Source organism: Juglans regia, chromosome 9, assembly GCF_001411555.2.
Source record: "Juglans regia cultivar Chandler chromosome 9, Walnut 2.0, whole genome shotgun sequence".
NCBI classification, from domain to species: Eukaryota; Viridiplantae; Streptophyta; class Magnoliopsida; order Fagales; family Juglandaceae; genus Juglans; species Juglans regia.
Window position 1 is genome coordinate 7,383,435 of NC_049909.1, and position 17,280 is coordinate 7,400,714.

Genomic DNA, 17,280 nt, shown 5'->3' on the forward strand with positions numbered 1-17,280 from the left:
CCGTGCATGCTTCCGTGCCGTCGCCACCTCGTTGAGGAGGTGAGTCTCTCAATCCTCCGTTTGTTTCATTCTCTATCTTCGTCTCTGTGTGTGCGTCTCTCTCTCTCTCCCTCTCCTTTATCTCTCTCCGTCCGTTTCTCCCACTCCAAGCTGTCTCTCCTTCTCTCCCGTAGAACGAAAATCAGGAGACAAGTTTTATTTCAATTTCAGAGGTAAAGAGGGGCAGAAAGATGGAGGATCAGGAAGAAGCAAAGCCAGTAGTCAGAGTGGCAGCCATATCTGGGTCTCTTCGTAAACATTCCAACCACCGAGGCCTCATTCATGTCAGTACTTCATTTCTCTCTCAACTCTCCTATAATTTATGTCCCAATCCTGCTATAATAGATCATGATACATACATGAAATTTTTTAATTTTTTTTTTCAAAAGAAAAAAAAAATACGTTAATGTTTTTTTGGTTGATGAATGATATATTTATTGACTGTGTTTACATGGGTTCTACCCTAATCACCATAGAAGGACATTTAGTTTCTGGTTGGATAAGATTTCTCTCTGATTCTTCTGTATAAAAATGGATTATTGGTATGGTGGGTTTTATTGTAGCAATCCAACTATGCGAGGACTCGATCGACGACATGCAAATTGAGCACATAGAGATTGAGCAGCTACCAATGCTAAATACAGATCCTGAAGACAATGGAACTTACCCACCAGTGCTTGAAGCTTTTCGTCAGAAAATAATAGAAGTTGATTGTGTTCTGTTTGCTTCGCCTGAGTATAATTTCTCCCTCTCTGGTACTGTCCTTTCTCTCATTCTCCAATTAATGTACTTTCAGGTTTGTTCAAGTTTGGTAAAGGCCTTGGGCCTGGGGGTTTGCTCCTTTCGGTCTAAGTTTGGAAATAATAAATACACTTGCTAAATTCGATAAAAATATAAGGTTGTGTTCTACCTAGTATAGAGAAGACTACCCAGACGGAAAGTGAAAAAAAACTGTCAATAAAAACAGAATCTTGAAGTGTTGCCTGCAAAATTTCTGTACAAAAATGAAGATTATGCATAAATATCTTGGGCACACCTCTTATCCATACCTCAACTTCACGTTATATGTGTTACATTTGTGGGAACGTATAAGAGTTTTACAATGAGTGAACTATTTGCCTTATCGTAATATAGGTGAAGGCTATGTATTTATAAATAAGAACTCTATACAGATATAACAATACACATATGAAATACAAATTTGAAATTGAAAAGGCCTTATCACATTGTTATCTCAACTTGGTGTTATCATCATCTTGAATTTGAGTTGTTTTGTTTTCCTTTGGTAGCACCTCTGAAGAATGTTGTTGACTGGGCATCTAGACCCCCAAATGCCTGGGCTGACAAGCCTGCTGCAATGATAACTACGGGAGGAAATGCTGGTGGGGAACGAGCATAGTATCATCTTCGTCAAGTTGGAGTTTTTCTTAATCTCCACTTCATTAATAAACCATTGTTTTGCATTAATGCATTCCAGCCTCCTACAAAGTTTGCTAAAGATGGCAACCTGATCAACGAGGAGATCAAAGAGAAGTTGAAACAAGTTCTTCTAGCCAAGAACCAGAACTATTTCACCATGAAGGAGTTGGTTTCTTAGTCAAAGATTTTGAGTGATATATGCGATGGAATGGGCAAATGCCTTATTTTGAAAATAGAATGTGTAGTTTCTAAAATTGAATCTGTCATAAAAAGTGGATCATCTCTTCATTTTGATTTTTGTGAGATTCCTAAACTTCAAGGTGCACATTCTACCCTGCAATGGTGCAAGAAGGTGCTTTCTTTCTGCTCTGGTGTTCCTGCTTTTTAGGATGTCGAGAACTTGATGAAGCTTGCAAAGCAACTTCTCCAAAAATGTGCCTCTGGTCCCTTGTGTAGTTCATTGATTGATGGGGTTAAATGGTTGGTCAACTTCAAAGTTCTATTCAGAAACACAAGCTGTGGCAAGAACAGTTGCTTTAGTTTTTCAATCATAAGTCTGAGGATCGATCTTGGTGTTTAATATTTAGAGTTCAAGGTGATCATTTGCAAGAGCTTGGAAATTCTGTTACTTTCAGTTGCACCAAACTTGATTTGGTCTCTCAATTTGATTTTGGTTAATTTTTATTCTGCTTGGATTTTTATAGATTTTTCTTAAAATATAAAATTAGTGCATGGCTTGGATTTTGATGAATACGGTTTTATGCTTTTATATATATATATTTTTGGATAATTGTTCTTTGTGGTAAATTACGATTCGCAGCAGATTTTTTTTTAAATGTTTAACTTTATTTGTGGCGAGTAATTATTGTCGAAAATAGTTATTTTCGGCGCGTACTACTCGCCATAAATAATTATTTCCGGAGAACTAATCAAGCGCCAAAACTGTTTATACTTTAGTTGAAACTATTATTTCTGACAAAAAATCAAAGTTCATCGCAATTGATCAACCTAGACTTGTTTTTCTTGACTAGTTTGCTGCGAACAAATTGAGGCCAAGTGAAATATATGGTGGCGATATATATGCTTTTTGCGGTGAACTTACCTCTGCGCAAAAGGACAGATTTCTTGTTGTGTATATTATCCATCATTCTTTAAATTTATTATTCTATGAAGTAAGTTTTTCTTCCCTTTTACAACTTCCTAAATACATGGCGGTTGCATGTCTTGGTGTTTTGGATTGTGCTCGCAGGTATAAATTCCAACCTTAGAAATTAATATTTCCAAACCGTTAGTTCAATCGTATATTCATAATTCCGTATCTCGATATATACAAACGTTCCAGTATTAAAATCTAAATTTGAATTTGAACAAAAATAGGAGTATTGATTTATACCAATATTCATGCACCCACCTATTGATTCCAGCTGATCTCAAAATACCACTTTTATTAATTCTTAAACAAAGTGCTCATGATGAAGCCGCCCAACATATAATTAATTATTTCCTTGATCTCATTTTTAGCATTTTAAATCTTGTAAAGTTGTTTAAATCGATATAGGCGAGGTACGTACGTACTTACATTTAATGTGGATGCATGAACCAAGAAGACCTTGCAGACCCATCACTAGGTAATATTCTTAAAGTAATATTACTATTTATTTTAAATTTTATTAGTCATAGTCAAATGTGTGACTTGTTTTTAGAATACAGACGACAGCACCTGACAGTACTATATATTAATATTGCTACCCTCGATGGGAGAGAATGCATAAATATCCAAAGATATTCTGCACGTGGTTGTCTAAATGATCGTTTTTTCTTCAAGGGAGTGGGGAGGGCCGGCTGGTGTAGGTTTTCTTTTTGATGTGATTATTATAAGGATACTCACTCGCTATGATATGTTCGGATTAGCTGGTGTACGTAACTTCTTTCTTTGGATGTGATTATAAAGACTCTCACTCAGTATAGTATGCATGTTTGAATTGAGCTATAGCTATTAATCCAGAGAAGGACAGCTCGTTAGTACTACAATCTCACCAAAATATCAGCATGCAGAGACTCCACAAGATTTTAGTTGACGATGGTAAACGGCAATACTTATCAGATAATATTGTTTGTTTATTTGGAAAATTGGAGAAAAACAATTTTCATGGCCTCTTAATTGGCTGGCAGTACTGTCATTTCCAAGCTATAACTTCTACCCACTCTCGGTTAGTAGAGTTTAATTACTTGCATAAAAAGTCAAGGTTTTCGAATAAATACTTATGCATGCACTTTACATGATCAGTACACAAACACTCACTTGACCCATTCGTGATTGGAAAAAACTACTCTGCCTTTTAATTAGACTGCTCAAGGTGAGTATTGCTTGACAATTTTTTATTTTTTTATTTAATAATTAAGAAAGTGAATTTAAGTGTATTAATGTGTTTTTATATATTTTTTAAAATATTTAAAAATATTAAAAAATATAAATAGAAAAAAAAAATTAGAAAAATACTATTGGTCGGATTGCAGAGTAGCCTGACTCTTTCTAATTTGTGATTTTGAGTTACATATATAATTTTCTAATAAAATGAAATGATGTCTATTTCTTATAAAAAATAAAAAAAACATATGGTTAGAGGTTAAACAAATCAACTCTCACGTCTACTCTCAACGATTAAACTACTTAGGCACTGCCTAATTAAGGCCCTAAATTTAAAGATGAAAGGGTCTAATTTCCACACCTTTCCCAAAAGAGGGGGAAAAAAAAAAAAACATAAACGGAAAATCACCATCTAGCTAGCTAAGTTTATAATCTGCTCCAAGCTACGAGTTGAAACAAAAAAAGGACCCCCCAACCAGCTCTTTCCCCATCTCAAACGTCATCTTAAAATGAGACACTGTGCGCGCAGTACTTTATAAGCTAAAAGTCTTTGTTGCAAAGTTCACAAGTATCACGTAACATAGGATCCAGCTGAAAATAGTTTGGACTATTGAGAATCAAGATCATGGTTTGTCACGTTTATAATGATAGGACAGGTCACGATAATATCATCGGTGACATATAGGTCAATTAATACATGTTGTGTAAAATGAAAATTGCATGTGATCATGTGATCCTTATCGATCATGAGTATTTTTCAATTGGTCTTACTTTATGACTCAAATTGAGTACTTGTATCATATATTCAAGCTTTATCATGTATAACCACAAGTTGGTTTATGTGAAACTTTATTTTATAACCATCATCACTACAACAAAAAAACCCTTTGTGACGATTTGGTTTTGGAATGAAATGAAAATCATCCTAAAAAGTGAGATTTATGTACGAATTTCATATTTCATGCCAAAAAAAGGACGAAAGATGTATACCGTTTGAATGGTATAGTTAGGGATGAAATATTTTGTCTCTAATAATGAAACCGTTCGAATGTAATGTTTTGACGTTCGAACGGTTAAATTTAACTGTTCAAATGTACATTTTGGCACGTTAAGTAAAATTATTATAGCAGAAAATTACTCTACTGTTCGAACGTACCAATTTCACTGTTTGAATGATGAATCGGCATTGTTCGAACGTAATTTGAAGGGTTCAAACGGTGATCATATGTTTTTTTTTTTAGAGAATTATATTTATATTAACTAGTAATTATAAGAAATTTATCAATTAAATAATAGGAATAATATAAATCAATAATTAGTTCAAAAAATATAAAATAATATTAATTCATAATTAAATATTGAATTTACAAAACACTAAATATTGTCCATTCTAAAAACAAAATAAATAAATAAAAGATAGAAAGTACTAAGACCCAAACTCTTTGCATACTTCCTCGGCTGCAGCTAAGCATTCCTCTATCTGTGACAATTGAGTACTGATGGTGACCTAAGTTGCAGACATGACATCAAGTTTCGTACGTAACTCAGAGATGCTAGCAGTAATCAGTATACGAAACTCAGACACAACAGAACAAACATCCATACACACTGCATCGATCACCGTTGATGTCTGTCCGTTGATCAATGCACGCATGATCTCGGCCATGTCCTCACGAGTAGTCTTGCGTACTGATGCCTAGGCCTGTTGTGACGCCCCCAATTCCCGCTTGAGATAAAACAGAGATTTCGAGCGTCGGGACATGCAACACAATGTTACATACCCCCGTTCATGGCAGTTAATATGCAATGCATCATAGTATGCAATAATCGCAGTGGAAATAAAAAGGTTAAGGTGAAAAATATGCCAGAATAACTAAAACATCCCAAATTCATTAGATAATCATCATGTTCGAAATTCTAAAGTAGCATAGACTTATATACAAAGTCATATCATTCTCTTAATGTGATCTAAGGCATAAAGGACTTGGACTATGAACATCAAAATTTAGTCCAGCTTCCTCTCCAGATCCAACTCCTCCTCAGTCATGTGAATCCAGTGCTCCATCAATCTCGTCCTGGTCGATCCCTGACACAACTTCTATAATTTATAGTGAAATGATAATGGTCCCATAAAAGGGTGAGATTTACTCGAAATCTCAGTAAGTTAAACAACTAACTGACACAAAGATAAATCAATCATGAAAAAATGATAGATATGTAATGCATGAGATTTGGAAAAATCAGTATGCATATCTCCCATCCAGATTCACAACATCCTTTTAAAAATATGGAGACACGGGTTTTTACTCAATAAGTAGTTTCGTCATCATTTTTTTTAAAAAAACATAACTTCTTCATAAAATTTCATCATAAATTTTCTTCATCATAGACTTACATCATTATCTTAATTAATAACATAACATGTGGTAGTGTCACAGTTTCCCATATGTACTGTGAGTACCTGCCGGTGACCGTAGTATAACTTACGTTGAAACTACGTTGTCTATAGACTCGTTTTCAATGTATTGGTAAATAACATAACATCATAAAAATTATAACGTGTACACCTACCAGCTTTAGGTGTCATAACATGTTGACTTCGCTCCGATGTTCTTTAAAAAGAACCCATTTGAAGGCTGTTGACTGTTCTTTGTCAACCTAGGGGTTACCACTCCATTATAAACACTCCAGAGTGGACAGAGGAGTTCCACCAGGATAATTCCCCATCCCGGCCTTTGGGGCTGGCCTATGCTTTTAAAAAAAATAATTTTCATGACATGTGCACATGTAGTAAATTTCATGCAAAAAATAACATTTATAAATGTAATATGCAAAAATAGTGAAAATGTCATATGTTATGTAAGTATGCACTCAATATTTCATATAACATGATAATTTATGCTCAAAATGATAATTGAAGAATAATGAAGCATTTATCAATAATTCATAAGAAATTTATCAATGTGTAAGTTAGGAGCCAACTTACAAACTTCCGGAGAAATTCGAAATTAGCGTCGTAGCTGCGTAAATCGTGTGTATACTAAGTTAGGATTAATACTCTTATGGATAGGTTCAAAATCAAAGGCTTCAAAAATTGAATATTTACAAAAATACCCCTAGACTTTCAAAAATTGCTATTTAGGTCCTAAATTTTCACTAATTGCAAACGAACTCCAAATTTAACTAAAGTTCATGGACTGCATATTTTTGACATTCTAAAACCATCTATGCCCTTAAATTTCCAAGATTCAAAGTGTAACTTTTCCAATTAGTCCCAACCCGTGGCATGCATCCTAGTTGATACCTATGTGTATTTTTAACTATTGATCCCTATGAATGAATGCATGTGAGATTTTCTTTAATCATTAATGATCACTAATATCTTTAGTGACATTATGAATCCTAATCCTTGAGTAATCAAGTTCATCCCAACAATTAATCAAAGCTAAGAAATCCTTAATCACTACTATGCTTAAAACCGATTCATGCTTGATGATAAAAAATAGATAGATTTAAAACCTATCATGACATGCTTCTAATCACAAATTTGACCTTCCATAATCATGTTAGGATATTTATAGATCATATCAAATCATGCTTAGGACATGCCATAGCTAAACTTCCAATTAAAAACATTTAATCATTCAAACCTTCATTTAATTGACCTGGTTTTGCAGTAAGCCTCATAACCTTCTCAAAAATCAACCAAATTTCATACCAACACTTGGAAAAAAAACTTGACATGCTAGCTAAGATCAAAATGAAGACAAATTAAAAATTTCATGGCCTTCCAAGCTCTCTAGACTGCCTTACACAAGAACACTCAAGAACTCACCAAAACTCACTCGGTTTGCACTCTTTTGATCTCTAAGAGGGGGAAATGCTCTCAAGGCTCAAGATGATTCTTGGATATGTGGTGTGTGTGAAATGAGAAGGGGAGGGAAGTATTTATAGGTGTCCAAGGGGTGAGGGACGTTGGCTTGGGTGCTTGGTGATTGGGTGAAGTGGGAGGTGCTTAAATCTGGAAAATTTCCAGATTTGCTTGCATGAGCTTAGGTCGCTTGTACAGAATGGAATAGTGCCCTAAACCACCATCATTTCCTCTTCACAGTAGTTGCAAGGGTCCTGTAGATGACTCCAGGTTGTGGGGCATCGTTTGGATGGCAGAAGATCTCTCAAACCACTCATGAAAACAGGTGCATGAAGGTGGTTTTGTGGTGGCAGAAAATCAGTTCGGTTTTGGATCTTTTTGGACAGCAAAAATGAGTCAAAATTCTTCATGATGGTCATTGGACTTCTTGGTGATTGGGTGGAGAAAGAGGTGGCATGGGGTGGTGGTGCAAACCATGGCAGGAGGCTGGTTCAAACTCAATCCAATTGGTTCCTACACAAACTAGACCAAGGTGCACCCGGTTTGGTTCTTTGAGTGGGTTGATGCAACCAATTTCGTCCAAGGCTCAAACTAAGTTTTGGAGGGTCTCATAAGGTGTTTAAGGACCATATTATCCTTGCGGATAAACCACAAAAATGTTGGACCCAAGGGCAAAACATTTCAAGCATTACAAAAGGCAATGCACAAAACCGATTAAAGCATGATTTGGGCTTGTTATGTCATTTTTTGTTAATGACATGTGGAATGGTTTAAATAGGGTATTAACATGTTCTAATCATGGTTTAAGGGAGTATTAATTCAAGAAAATTTGAATTAAAAAATTTAAGAAAATATTAAGTATGATTAAGTTTCAAAGCATAGCTTAAAGTGCACTAACCTCAAGTATGATGGTTAGTGGCCTTAGCAAATTTTCAAAACTTAATTTGGGTACTTTGAGTGTGATTTGGGCTTAAGGAAACCAATAGTATGGTGTATTGGGCCTTTGGTCTTTGAATGTGTAACGCCCGTCCTTGTGGTGGGACTTTTTCCAAAATATTTTTATAAAAAGGACGACGGGAATTACCATCCTGTTTAAAACTTTTCACTTGCATCCCCAGGGTGCGAGACTCCACGTTTATAAATAAAATGTGCTTTGATAATAAAAGAGGGTTACAGTGGAAAACATAAATCTTATAATAAAAAGACCTCTCGTACGTTTAAAACTCGTGCCTAGACTTCCGTGCTCTTTCCCATGGGCCGTGTCCATCCCGATCATGCAGTTCCTGTGGGGGGAGGGATATGCATAAAAACTAAAATGAGTCGAAGACTCGTAAGTATTACTTCATACAGTTAAAATATAACAACATAGGTTTTCATTCATGCATTCATCACTCGTACATACTATTACGTGTGTGCCTACGTGTCTTGTGTGCGATTATTTGAAAACGTCACTGGACGGAGCTTTTCTTTCAAAAGGTTTTCCTTTATTTAAAATGTGTCCCCCGTTAGTGCATTCATTTCTTTAAGAGCCGTTGTACGGGAGTTTTACTTTTAAATAGGCTTTCTTGTCGTAAAACGTTTCTCCCGTCAGTGCCTTCATTTCTTAAAGAGTCCGTGTTCTTGTGCTCTTGTGCATATATGTGCATTCGTGCGTTCGTGCATGCGTGCATACATCCATTCTTTCTTATCGCTTTCATAGGCCAGTATACACAATTACGTCCCGTGTGTTTGGGGTTAGCGGTCTTCCACTGGACTCGGATTCCACCCGTGGCCACGGGTTGGCAATCTGCCCATTCATCGGTACCCTTTTTATTCATGTCATGTGGCCGTTACGTGTCTTTATACATTCATGCTTTCATTTCTTTCTTTCTTGCTTTTCATTCATTCGTTCATGTCAGCTCGAAAGAGCTGAAGCTTTCGTTCAGTTCGTTCTTTCATTTAATAGTCATTTCTTTTTATGAGAAAACATTTCTTTTCGTGAGAAAATATCGTTCGGGGTGTAAGCCCAAAAATGATATTTTCGTCTTTCAGTTCATTTCAGTTCTATCCTCTCTTTAACAGTTCGTTCGTGGAAAACTTCGTTTAAGAACATACATGGGCTTAAATGTCAGCTTTCGTGGCATCCATAAGCGTCACCTTGAACGTCGTCAATCATGGCATCCACGAGCGTTACCTCGTGGCGCACATGAGAGCGTCGGTTCGTAGGATTGACAAAAACATCAGTTGTCATGCCTTTCATGCATCTTCATCAGTTAATAAATTTTCTTAGAAAATACATACAATAGATACAGCGTATAGTCATCCATTCACATGCGTACAATTAATACTTTGGATGCTTAAACAGGGGCCGTACATACTTATACCTTTGAACACTTTAGCATTTTCTTTCTTAAAGCGTCTTTCGTTTCTTTTCGTGAGTATCTTAAGGGAAAAGCATTTCTTGTATCTTTGAAAACTCTAGAAGAGTATGAACGTAACACTTACCTGGACTCCATGCTACTTGCATGTCATTCAGTCCATTCATGTGCTTGTCAAATGGCAACCTACATGCATACACATAACCTTAGTATCATTCTCTATCTACTGCATAAGTAACTTAAACTATAAATAGAACTACGCTATACTTAGAACACTCTCCTTCTATCCCGTGCACTTACGTGCCCTTCACTATATTAAACCCTTCGGGGACCACTTACGGTCACCACAACTTCCAACTCAAAGTCTCGTCTTGAGTGCTCATCCACTAAAGTGAACCCATTATTCACCTTAGGATTAAGACACTAAGACACTCGTCTTACTCTTCTTACAACCACATTCGATGCATGATTCCGACCGATGGAATCACACATCTCAATCCTAACGATGCATCCGTCACTACCTTCATGCATCCTAACCCACACTAAATCCTCATTCCCATCCATACAAGACATATGGCTTTAAGCCAACTCTGAGGCTTAAGCACCGTGCAACTATGCTCATGACAGATTACCCATTACATATGGTGAATCCGTCTGGCACGTGTCTCTCACCATATTACACAGGTACCTTACCCCTTTATCACCTAAGATCAACATATATATAACACATTGATCACCTGCTCGTAGGGACAAGGGCCATAATCCGATACCAATCTTCTCTTAACCCAGCTAGCATGACTCTTCACGCTACCCATCCCTTTTGACAGTTCATCCCAACACTTAACACGACAAGACTCCATTCATAACTACGTTTCATGTCACGTTATATAGCCCGAGATTGCTCTAGAGCTACACTGTGACCTTGTCGTGTTACCTAATATTCTACTACATCAACTCCTGACTCATCACGAGTACGGTTCCTCACGTACTCCAGTCACATCGTGACATCTCATCACGTTCCCGTTACGCCATTTCTACACTTTAACACTTCACCCATCATAAGCATGGCTTCCAATAACCAAGTCACTTCGTGACATTGCCCAGTCATGCTTCCGCTGTGTACTCTTACACTTATTCCACTACTTCACCCATCACAAGCACGACTGTCAGTAGTCATGTCACTGCATGACATTCCCCCAGTCATGCTTCCGCTGCGCACTCTTATACTTGTTCCGCTACTTTGCACATACTCTTGGCCATAAGTCCATCACAGTGACACTTGTCACTTCAGACTACAGGCTATGCCATAACTACTTCGGGACACTGTTCCATAGTTTCCGACACTATCCATCACGTTCCACGCCCATCAAACACATAACCATCCTTATCTTTACGACACGCCACACGGAGTGTCGCTGCTACATGGAGTACACTCTACGTATACTCCCCTCATACATATGCTCCATCACCACTATAGCATACCCGCCATATGGTGCATCACTATATCACATGGAGTACACTCCTCGTATACTCCCTTCACATGCATTACGCCACATTACCACTATGGCATACACGCCATATGGTGCATCTTACCATCACATGGAGTACGTTCCACTTGTACTCCCTTTACATACGTTTCATCACCACTATGGCATATTCGCCATATGGTGCGTCACTCCACTACATGGAATACACTCTGCATATACTCCATGCACGTTACGCCACATCACCACTATGGCATATACGCTATATGGTGCATCTCACCATCTCATGGAGTACATTCCATTTGTACTCCCCACATATACCATACCCCACATAGAGTACACTCATCGTGTACTCCCTTCATACACACTACGGCACATCACCATTATGGCATAATCCGCCATATGGTGCATCACTCCACCACATAGAGTACACTCCACGTGTGCTCCTCACATATACAACACACCACATCACCATTATGGCCTACCCGCCATATGATGCGTCACTCCACTACATGGAATACGCTCCTTGTATATTCCATGCACATTACGCCACATCACCATTATGGCATATCCGCCATATGGTGCATTACTCCACTATACGAAGTACATTCCACATGTACTCCCTTCCATATACACTACGCCACATACACACAGAGTACACTCAGTGTGCACTGTTTCCATTCCACATACGCCATGCCACCATTACTGCACATGTTCCCCAATCACACTAAACAACACACTTCCCAATTACGCCCATCACTTCATAGTACATTACACGGCACAATGCACCTCCATACAACACAGACAAGCCCAACACTTCACTACAATGCCATAACTCCACAAATACTAACATCACAGTCCACAACCTAGTCAACTAATCAATATCTAACATAATTAACGAGAGATAGAGGGTTATACCATCGACGGGATAACCCGTGCATTGCTCGTTAACCGTCATAGCCGATGATGTCGGAAGGGTCGTACGTGGTGGCTAACTCACGTACAGTGACTGTTTAGGTGTTTGGATAGCTAGGTGTGGTCTTGGAAAGGCTCGTGATAGCCTTGTGATGATGGTAAAGAGCATAACACGACGAATCTAGCCGTGTACAGTGGCGGTCAATCACAGGCAGTGACTGTCCATCACGTGCAGTGGTTACCCACCATATAAAGTGATGGTTTGGACCTAGGGCTTGGCTAAGGGAGGTGCGGTGAATCTCATGGTGACGTCGAGGTGGTGCCACGGTGGCGAATCTGGCCATACCATGGAGGAGAAGCCGTGGAAGAGTGAGAGAGAGAGTGTGCCCTCATGAGTGGCAAATCGGGGCCAAGGGAGGTTGGGTTGGCTTGGTGGTGGCCCTGAGGAGGTTGGGTTGGCTTGGTGGTGGCCTGAGGAGGCTGGACGTGGCGGTCATCAGCCGTGGGTGGCAGTGCATGGTGGTGCACGGAGTGCAACCCGTGCGTGAGAGGGGGGAGAAGCCGTGAGGTAGAAGAGGGGGTTTCTGACCATGGGTCACGTGGAGGAGCTCGGGGAGGAGCCATGGTGTTGCTAGGTGGTCGTGGGTGCTGCGCACAGCGGTGCTAGGGGCCGCGCACGGTGAAGCCGTGTGTGGGTCTCCTTGTGCATGCGTGTGTGCGACGGAAGGGAGGTGGCTGCATAACAGAGGCCAAGCTCACTGGGGAGTGGTGGCCGGTGGTAGAGGAAGTTGCCGAGGGAGTGGTGGCGTTGGAGGGCGGCGCACGGCGGCGCTACGCGCATTAAGCCCATACGAGTTGTGCAGTTCTGAAATGGAGAAAGGGGGAGCGTGGGAGAGAAAGGCTGGTATGGTTGAGCTCGCTGGAGGGAGAGCAAGCCATTGGTGCAGGCGGTGAGGAAGGGTGACGCACAACGGCGCTGGGCTGAGGCCTTAAGCCGTTCGGGCGTGGGTGGATCTACGTACCGCGTACGCTTGAGCGAGGGAGGAGAGAGGGAGAGTTACGGGGAAATGAGCGGGAAAGAGAGGGGGTCTGGGTATTTAACCCAGTCCCTTCGTCTGGGGATCCACATAACGATCTAACGACAAGGGGTTAAAATACTGATTTGAATATGCGTAAAACATTAACTTAATTAAAAGCACTTAGAGGAATTAAGGTTAATATTATTTTAAACTAACTTTAGTTTATAAAATAATATTCTTCATCATTAATAGAATGATGAAGTCTCACTTAACATATTTAAAAGGGCTAAACAATTTAATTAATGAAAGTTCTCAACATAATTTAAATCCCATAATATCTTAAATAATTGAAATCATTTTAATAATAATATTAAAATGATTTTCGGCAATTATAATATTTTTGGAGCTCTTCAATAATATTATGATTGTCGTATTTAAGATCAAATCTTAATTCAATAATGATGAAAATACTCCTTATAAATATTTCCAGCATATTTAAAACACTGGGCGTGCCCTAGAAGTCACACAATATCTTTCGAGACACACCATCATGGTTCGGCACGCATAACGTGGCTCACAGTCGCTAGTGAGAAAGGCAGATGATCACATAATCTCTGCCTTCGGGATTTGCTTACGTCATCAAGACGAAACATACGTCAGAAAGAAGAAGCGTATGTAAGAAGAAGGAGCTGGGTATTACAGATTGGTAAAATGAGTCCAAAATGGCTATGGGCCATATGAGCTTGAAAAGGGCCAAGGGTCCAATCTACACCAAAAGCCTTATGCCTTCCTATACTTGGACCAAGACTAGCCTTCATTTCCTAAGAGCTTGGTTCAAGTTTTTTTTTTTCAGAATGTACTTGGGTCCTAAAAAGCCTCACCAAAATTACTAATGGGCTTGCCTCTCTAATCCTTAGCTCATTAACATTAAGTACCAACATTAATGCTAATCCCACTATCAACCTTAATGAAAGTGATTAAGCCATAATTAAAAGCCTAATCTAGAGTACTTAAGGGTTAATCAAAAGTTAATTAAGGGGGGTGTTACACCTGTGTGGATGTCTAAGCGGCCAATACTCCATGATCTCCCGGTTGTGCATCTCTCTGAGGATCAACCGGGTTTGGAACATGTTCACGAAGACGTAGTCTCGAGTGTCCCGTGTTGCGTGAGAGCGTGGTGCTTTTGATTGGTCCCATCGGCTCCCGTTTATGCTCGACAACATCAGGCATGACACCGACAAATAGCAGAAATCGGATGATCAGGATCCCGAATGGCAGTATATCTGTCGCAACATACCGGGGCTCTGATAAAATCCTATCAAATATATATCCCACCGGGTCGATAGGAATGCCACTAGTGACCTGTACCATAAATTTCGTCCGATCAATGCCAACCTCTGTCTTGTGCTGCCGAGGGTCAATATTGTTGGTGATTATCAAATTCAGGATCTTGAAGAAAGAAGATAGATCTGCCTGCTTGATACTCTTTGTCCTTTCATACGGGGGAGCATCTTGACCAATAACCAAATCCCTCACCTCATGATCAGCAAGGACATCGACCTCATCTATATAAACTGATGCCTCCTCCTCAGCTGTCTTCGCCTTAGCTAAAAAATCAGACTCTCTGGGCACCACGTTCGGATATGCATATGGCAACCTAGGAATACCGAGATGCTCAACGAGTCCATCCCATGAAAATACAACTGGAACTCCCGAGACAGAGATCCTGTATGCCCCTCCGTCATTTGGGCTGGCACCACCGAGCTCTCTATAGAATTCAGCAACAATGTCAATATAGAAGATAGTCTCCCATGATTCCTCCCGCTCATCTAAAATAGGTCCCTAACCACGATCTCTAAAGACTGATGACAGGGAATGACCCTCCCAAACAAGATTCTGGAAGTGAGAAAGCTTCACCTGTTGTTCTAGTGAAATAGTCCTCTCCCTACCTGGACTGATACTAGTCTCAGCTAGATTGCGTTTCTTACGTCCCACCCTTGAAGAAGACATTATAATCAACTTGAGATTTACAATTAAAGAGCTTATTAATACAACATTAACGATAAAAATGTAATAAATAACTAATCACTAAATTACATATGAATAGCAATTTAATAAAATGAGACATTGTGAACAACATAATTTTATAAAAATAATATCACATTATTTAATATTAATTAGATTAATATTAATATAAATTAAATATTTAACAAAATGTGATAAATTTCTATATTAATTTAATTATAATATAATATATATTCTCATTAAGATTATTATTTTTTTGATAGAAAAGCACTTCATTTCATAAAGGCATAACACCTTGAGATAGGTTACAATAGTGTTGATCAATGAAAATTACATTCTCAATTATAGAATGTACACTATTCCACCAAATAAATATATCTTCAATGGACCAGGCATGTCTTGCAAGTCGATGGGCTACAATGCTGAATACTGCATTGAGGAAAAGTTTGCATCAACCTTTTACATATGCTACCACAGATCGTATAGCTGCATTAGACTTAGATGATCTGTTAATCTCTTCTACTAGGAACAAACAATCACTTTCAATAATCAGCTTAGGGATACCCAAACTCATGCACAATTGAAGGCCTGTCAATAATGCCATAGCTTCAACTTGTTCTGGTTCTAGAAAAACAGATTCCACTCTACTAGATGCCATAAGAACTTCACCCCTATGGTTCCTCAAAACCTCACCCATACCAGCTTTGTTTAAATAAAAAAAGAGAGCCCCAACAATATTTAGCTTAAGAGAGTCTTCTGGAGGGGGTGACCATCTGTACACCAGGTTTTTAGAATTATGAAGCCCCAACTAATGCCTAACCACAACACTCTGCAACTTCTTTGTAAAAGTAAAGCCAATAACTTGCTGAGGTGGTAAAGCAATCTATTCATGAACCATCTTGTTCCTTCTGAACCATAAAGCCCAAACCATCAAGAAGAAATCAACCAGTTCCTCAAAAGTGCCTTTGAATAAAATATCCATTGCAACAGTGAGAAAAGAGTTGATTTGGCCTCCATTTTGGAAAACAGAAAACCTACTCATTAAAAATATATGGATGGAAGGTCATAATATCAACACATGCCTCAAATCCTCAATTGGATGTTGACAAAAACAATATTTCCCCTCAATGTCCAGTTTTCTCTTAATCAGATTGGCCTTGGTTGGCAAACAGTCTTTACACGCCCTCCAAGCAAAAACCTTAACTTTATGGGGGACTTGCAAATTCCATAGAGGAGTCCATAATTTTTAATCAAAGCCCCATTAGAGGATTCCCCATGTTCAGATTGAACGCAAGTTTTAAAGAATCTATAAGCACTTTTGATAGAAAAAGATCCTAACTTCTCATGTTCCCACATCCAATGATCTACAGGAAATCCCTCCAAGCATAGGAGGGATTTCCTCCAAGAGAAGCTGTCAACAGATTCTCATTAGAAAAGTATCTAGCAGCATACATTTTGTGGAATAAACTCTCCTTATTCTGCAATAACCTCCAAGCTTGTTTTGCCAACAATGCCATATTGAAAACCTCTAGCTCCTTGAACCCCATGCCTCCAACAAATTTTGAACTGCATATCTTCTTCCAGCTTAGCCAATGGACCTTTCTCTCCTCATTCTTCTGACCTCATTCTTCTGACCCCACCAATACCTGGCTATCATACTCTCTATTTTAGAGCAAAGCTTTGGTGGAATCTTATACAACTCAAGGCATAAGATGGAATTGCCATAGCTACTGCTTTAAGGAGGATTTCCCTACCCCCTTGAGAGAACATTTTCCCTTTCCAA

The 17,280-nt window shown here is 38.8% G+C and overlaps 1 protein-coding gene and 1 pseudogene across 2 annotated transcripts in view; one reads left to right on the forward strand and one right to left on the reverse strand.

Moving 5' to 3' along the window:
• Nucleotides 1-17,280, reverse strand: part of LOC109001242 (F-box/kelch-repeat protein At1g74510-like) — a 945,981-nt gene that overhangs the window by 250,304 nt on the left and 678,397 nt on the right. The gene's annotated exons all lie outside the window — the stretch shown is intronic.
• On the forward strand, nt 231-1,636 carry LOC109001226 (annotated as a pseudogene).